The sequence below is a fragment of the Pelecanus crispus genome, chromosome 6 (genome assembly GCF_030463565.1).
Source record: "Pelecanus crispus isolate bPelCri1 chromosome 6, bPelCri1.pri, whole genome shotgun sequence".
Lineage (NCBI taxonomy): Eukaryota > Metazoa > Chordata > Aves > Pelecaniformes > Pelecanidae > Pelecanus > Pelecanus crispus.
In genome coordinates this window covers 9,837,806-9,844,718 of record NC_134648.1, presented here as the reverse complement: position 1 = coordinate 9,844,718, position 6,913 = coordinate 9,837,806, and positions in this window count along the sequence as shown.

Here is a 6,913-nt window from a genome sequence, read left to right as displayed (position 1 = left end):
CTTCTTCACGTGTGTTCTAACAAAGCTGGGCTGTATACCTCCCAAAAGTCAAATCACCTTCTCCTTGTTTTTGTGTGCGCTTTAACTAGCAGTTAAATAATATAGTTTAAGCAAAGTCAAGTAGATAAATCTAATCTATTGTGCCAAAAAAAAGCTGTTTGGGGAAGAGTAGTACAAACTTACGGCAAAGGGCTCGTACGCTTCAGAACTACATAGCGGGTGTGTAAGATAAGGAAAGAAAGTCCCAGGCACGCCTTTAAAAACCAAATTCCCTTCTGGGTGCCGCTGGCTTTAAGGTGAATTTCGGCGTGGTGTCAGCGGAGGGCGGCGCTAGGGAGGCGGGGTGCCTTACCTGCCGCCCCGGGCGGGCGAGCCGAGCGGGCCCAGCACGGCCCCCCCGCCCCCGCCCGCCGGGCCCAGCACGGCCCCGCCGCCCGCCGCCTCCGCCGCCGCCTGCCTCGGCGGGCGCTGGGCCTCGGCTCTGGGCGGGGCGAGGGCGCGGAAGCACGGCTCGCGTCCGCGGAGGTTTGCGTTTCAGAGTGGGAAGGATTAGGTGCCCTGCTCCTCGGTATTGCTGAGGAAGTAACGGTGACTGTGGGACGAAGGGAGCCGTATTACAAACGCGCGCTGCCTCCGCCCGTGCCCTGTGGGCAGGGGGCGTGGCTCAAGGCCCACCTGAGGAGAGCAGCCCCCCCCCCGCGCGAGGCGGGAGGGCGGGAAGGGAAGGGGCACCGGCACCGGCACCGCGGAGCCCCGGCTCGCTGCCCGGAGAACGGGGTAAGGCGGCGGGAGGGTCTCGCCGCTGCCTGCTGGGTGCTGCCGCCCTGGATGTTGGAGGCGTGAGGGCGGCTGTGCCGGCTGGAGAATACGCCGCCTCCTCTCTGGTAGAGGGGAGGGGGGGAAGCAAGGCTTTAAAAAAGCGGTTTTCCAGCTGGGCCTGGGAGGCCACGGCACAGTTAATCTTGGGCCTGTCCAGGAGAGAGCGGAGAGTCTCTTGCTTTTCATATGGATTTGTTTATGCAATGCCCCATCCAGAGTCGGGAAATGCATACTTAAATTTCTAGCCAGGCCACTTACCTCTCAGCGTAAGAACAGTTTCACCGTGCTACAGGTCTGTGAGGAAAATACGTTAATACCTGCGGCATCTTTTCTGTCAGCACCACCTTTCCCAAGTCTGTTCTGTATGCAAACGGACAAAAGTACATGAGAGTCTCTCCTCCTTTTCTTCTATGTCTCTTCTTGCACTTGCATGCATACCCTTGCTTAGTTTGATGCTTATTGCATTGCTTCTGTCTGACTTCCAGTGTGTTTCAGCCTGCAGGTAACTACACAGAAGTGTTCCTGGTTTGAAACTAGGGTGGCTTTTCTGGTTTAGTTTCCTCTGACACCCCAATGCCAGTTGTGTGTCGCTATAGCCATGGCAGTGACTTTTAGCTGGAAAAATAACTGGATGTGTAGCCAACGGCAGAGTGCTTCAAGTTGCAAAATTTATCCTCAGTAGGAAAGTTGAATTCTTGTCTTTCACTTAGGAATTTGAACAAATATGTAAAACATCCATATTCACTGAGTATTTCTGGTAAGATCTCAGTCACGTTGTGTCTCATATCCATGGTAAAAGCTAACATGAAAAAAGCTCTAAAAATACTGTCTTCACTATGTTTATGTGTTGTCTTAAAAGTGTTGCTGTTCTGGTTTCTTACGCCTTTTGCATTCAAGCTTTTATCGCTATGCCATGTAATTATAGTCTTCTAAGGCACCTTTAACAGAAACACCATGCATTCTGGCCTGCAAAAATCCTGTACCTGTTGATCGTGTATTAGACTGGGTACCTCAAGGGAGGGAAGAACATCCACCTGTTTTCTGCAGTCTCTGCTGCTCTGGAGTTTTGGGGATGCTGTGGCATGGGGAGGAGACATAAAGCTCCGTGTCCTGGTACAAGGCTGCTCCTTGCCTTCTCCTGCCATTCCTGACCCCCTGCAGGAGCTGTTCCAAACCTGGTGCTGCAGAGATGTCCTTACACTAACGTACAGCAGGATGCACGTATATAGGATTAGGAAATTGTCCTAAAGATGAGACAGGAATTTTTTTCACTGATATCGACATCATCTGTGATGCTCAGGCAGAAAAGAAATAATTTTCATATTATGCCCCATTGAGATAATAATTTCTTTACTTTTGAAGCTTTACCATAGGGATCCCAAAATATTTAATAGTAATGTTAGTGTAAGTTGTGTTGAGGAATGGTTTGTAGAGGAAAAAGTAGTACTACTTGTCAGACACACTTAAAAGAAGAGAGAAGAGAAAAAAACAAACCAAAACAGCCTTCAGGCAAATCAATTCCTTCTGAATATGAAAGAGATATTTCCAAAATGTTGGAAAGAAGTTAAATATCAGTAGTGCCTGAACTTGCTGACACAGGAGATTGCGTTTGCTCCTCCTGCTGCCATGTCCCTAATCTTTTGGATTAGATTTAGCCAGGAGAGCAATTTATTCCCCTTAATGAGACAGTCATGTAAGAAACATTCCACAGCTCAACGTGGTTCTGAATGATGCTTCCACAGCAGACAGCCTTCTTTAATTGATAAAACTAAATTTCACAGATCTTTAGATCTCTTGCATATGGGAATGGTTTTCTTCAATACATTCCTCAGTGTAAATCTGTTTAATGTTAATATTAAATTATTTTGGACTGATCTCTTAGTTGATGGTACTGAGTCTAATTACTTCCTTGTTTTACACTTGGTATAGTTATTTCACAACTATAACTACAAATAAGTAGCAACTACCACATCAGAATGCTACCTGAATATATCTGCCATTTTTTGCAGAAAGTGAGTGGCATTGTTGCAAATGAGTTCTGAAAACTGCAGTTGCTGCTTGCTTTGTGCTGCCACAGTACTTCTGCTGAAGGAAGAAGTTAGTTGGAGCTCTCGTGGCTTCTGATACCTTAGTCCTTGCATAAACATATTTTTAGGAAACGATTTAATTTTTTCCACGGCTTTAGCTGTTGCCGTGCAGTAAGTAGGAGGACAACATAGTTCATTAGCTTGTCGACTAGGTGGCAGTATGGTGTTTAAAACGAAGGTAAACTGCTTTTTGGCTCGCTAAAAAACCTCTAGATTTTTCTGTGTCTGTAAAACTTGGGTAAACCTGGGTTCTGTTAATCCCTTGAACAGTTAATGTCTTTATACTAAGAGGTAGAAGGACGCTGACTAAATCTTGAAAAAAGTTAGGATTGAAAGGTTAGGGAGAAGGAGAATTTAATCCCACGTACAAAAGTGGTGTAAGTAGATACACATTTTTACAGTCTTAATTAGAGTGCAACTGCCTTACATTTTCCTCTTCTCTTAATCTGAACTGAAATGTGTTAAGATATTTTTTCTGCTGATTTCTTAGTAATCTTTTTTACTTGTGGCTGAAAAAAATCCTCTGTTATTATCTACCTTCTTACCATAGTACTGTCCTGTAAAAGACAGATACAATATACCATGTAATTATGTTTTATTACAGAAGGTAAGGATCCTGAAAATGTATTTCTGTGCTTGTTAGACCTACTAACCAACTTGTATGATATGGAAACTTCAAATCACCTGTTTTTTGAAAATGCCTCAGCTGGCTAGCTTGTGAAAGATTATATATTTTCATCAGAAGAATTCAAATTACTGAAGGGGTCCTCTTGTAATGGGGGGAAAATGCAGATCCCAAGCAAGGTAGTACTTGGACAAGCAGTTCCAATCTCTTAAACTTCATCCAGAAATCAACAGGTGGCTAACACCAACTTTGGAGTAACTGACAAAATAGGCTTAAAAATGTCACCCTTCAGGTTACATTTACTACAGCTCTGTATTTGATGGAGTAATCTTTACTGGATTATGATTAAAATCTGAATTGGAGCACTGTGATAAGCTTGAAACAGCTATTTTCCCATCAAAATCAAATATTGCAGATGGGATAAAAAAGACTCTCAGAGGGACTTTCCCGTATGCTCTCTGGGTCTTCAGTTTGGTCTTCTCAGGAATGTGGTGTTCAGCGTCCCTTTGTTTTTCTGTTGTCATACAATGAGCATACGTATAGCACACTTAGCCATTGTATTTAGATGGGTCTGAAACACAGATGAAGATGGTAACCATGTCACCATATTCTATAATAATTCACTTATCTGTACTCCCTAACAGCGGCTTCATTAACATGTTGAAACAGAGTTGGGAATGCAGAGTCTTGCAGAATAGCATATACAAACTTTTAGGCAAATGCAAAAAACAAAACAAACAACCCAGACCCATTACTTCTTCACCAAGAAAACCTGAGGATTCTAACAGCTGAGAGTTCTTTGTCCAATACTTTTCCCACAATTCTACTAACACATGAAATTTTGAAGAGATACATCACCAACCAGATCGTCTCAGATTACTAGTGTCTAATGATGGTTTTGTCAGCAAAGATTCTAAGGCGTGTTTTTAAGGACAATTGTTGTGCTCTATTAAGGAGATAATGTTGGTCTCCCTCCCACAAAGGACACAATAGTTTCCTGGGTTTTGACAAAGGCAACTTTAGAACAAGTGTACAGCTTCCAGAATGAAAATCTTTACACTTATCTTAAATTAGAACAAATGTAATTGAATTTAGGCCAGAAGCTTCAAATACCATAGATAAACACAACTTGATGTGACTAGGACTATTTTTTCTTTGGAAAATAAGAAATAATAGCAAATTCACAAATCTGTTCCTTGCATAAAATGCGCTCAATTGTGGGATATCTACTATATGGAATAAATCTGGTATTTTCAGTCCTCAGCTGTTAGAGCAGCAAAGAAAAACATCTTTGCTTTCTTTAGTAACAGGCTATATATTATGTTTGCCGTCTGTTTCAGAATTTCTGTCATGAGCCTTCTAGACAATTCTGTCCTGTTTTGTTAAGGTAAACCAGTAAAAGTGTAACCTCTAATTTTAGGAAAGAGCATGAAAAAGGGTAGATTGAGTAGATACAGCAAAGTATTATTAATCCATCGGTGAAGGGACAGAGAGTGTTCTCCAGAAAAGCCTTGAAGAAGGAGCCTGGTTCCACCAAGTCTTCAAAGGTGTATTGTCAAAACATAAATTGCATGCTGATGGTAATGTACTTGAGTCTTACGCTATAAAAAGCAACACGTGATCCAAATTAGTGCTCTGGGCTAATTTAAAAATCCTGCAGTTGCAAGGTCAAGGAGAAGAATTACTGTTCCCTCCCATTTAGTACAAGAGAGTTACAACTGGACTTTTGTGTATTATTGATGAACTAGTGAGGTAGAAGGACCCTTTGCCTGACCTGGGGCAGCTGTTCTTACATTAAGTGTATGTTCACCAAACTTACATTTATGTAAAATATATATATGAACAAAAGATTCTACGGAAATTTAGTATAAATAAGCATTTATTTAGAATTAAAATTAGTATAAAGTGGTCCTTTAAATTAAGTACTTTGCATTGATAATACTACCTGACCTGCTGTAAAAATCCAATAAATCATACAATCTTCTGCATTCAAAAGCCACAAGTCTTCCCCATCCTTCGTCTGAATGATTTTTCATTTAAGATGATATGACTACAAAAATAGAAATATTAGATTTTTACTAATCTTCTGGTTTTGAGCCTTATTAAAGAGTCAAGGTTTTGATATTAAATTTTCAAGAACAACATAATTCTTTGTAAGTGAAAACGAATATAGTGGTATATTAATCTTTTAGAAACCAATTATCTTATAAGGTTGGCAGTACTCTTTTGAAAACTGAAAAGTTTGGTATTTTTTGAAAACTGATTAACTTCTAAAGCTTTAGAAGACTCTGGAAGAAATACCTTTTTTGTATGATGCTATAATGATTTTTAGATCATTGTGCTAACGAATGACCATGAGTAGATGCAGTTAATATTTTAACAGAACTGTAGAGGAGCATTGTTAAAATATGAGTTGTGTGGTGGATTACCTTCTAGGAAGGAAATATTTTTGTTAAATAGCACCCTTGTTGTATGCAGATATATAATTTCTGTAACTGCTGGAGGTTGTGCTTTCTTTCCCAGAACATGCATTTTTGTGAAATGTTCAGGTTATTTGCTTGCTTTGATTTGTACCTGTGAATGGAGCCATTCTCAGCTAAAAACCAAAACAATTCCCAAAAGACACAGCTTGAAAGGAAACAAAATAGAGAATTTAACCAACACAGCTCATTCAAGAGAGTGTGTTCCATCCTGTTATCCTCTGTGTGTTCCTCACGGGTGGTGTACACCACTGTCAGCACTCTGGAACCTGAAAGGAGCTCCTGGTGTGGTGGTAACCTTGCCAGCATAGCTTTTTCAAAGCTCAAAGGAGTTGCACCTTCTGGACCTGTACAGATGAATTGTGGGCGGGCAAATCCAGTGTGCTAATTGGATGTGGGTGGTGTCTGGTGTATCGAAAGGTAGCTTTTTTCCCTAACAAGATGGTATATATTCCTGTTGGAAGATGTGGGATGGAGGAGAATTATTTTTAATTTTCAACATAAGGTTATAATACCTTATTTTTCTGTAAATCCCTGAATTGAAAAATTATTTAAGACAATATCAAGCATAACTACATACAATATTTTTCAGCCTGTAAAAGTTTAAAAATAAGTAACCCTACCTACAGAAAATCTCTGAATCTAAAATAGAAAAAAAAAGCCAATTGTGATAGTGCTGTCTTCAATTTTTTTTTTTTTTTAATCCAAGTGAGCCCAAGCACTTTAAGATGCTGTAACTCTCTTAATCCAGTAAAATAGGCGTTAGCCCACTTAAAGGTTTACGTGACGGATTCTTAACAAGTCAGTGGTTCTTACATGATGTAGCTTATTTTAGATTTCTTGTCTGTTGTTGTCTGTACACAGGCAATGTACCAAGTTGTCTTCTAGTCCAAATTTTATGG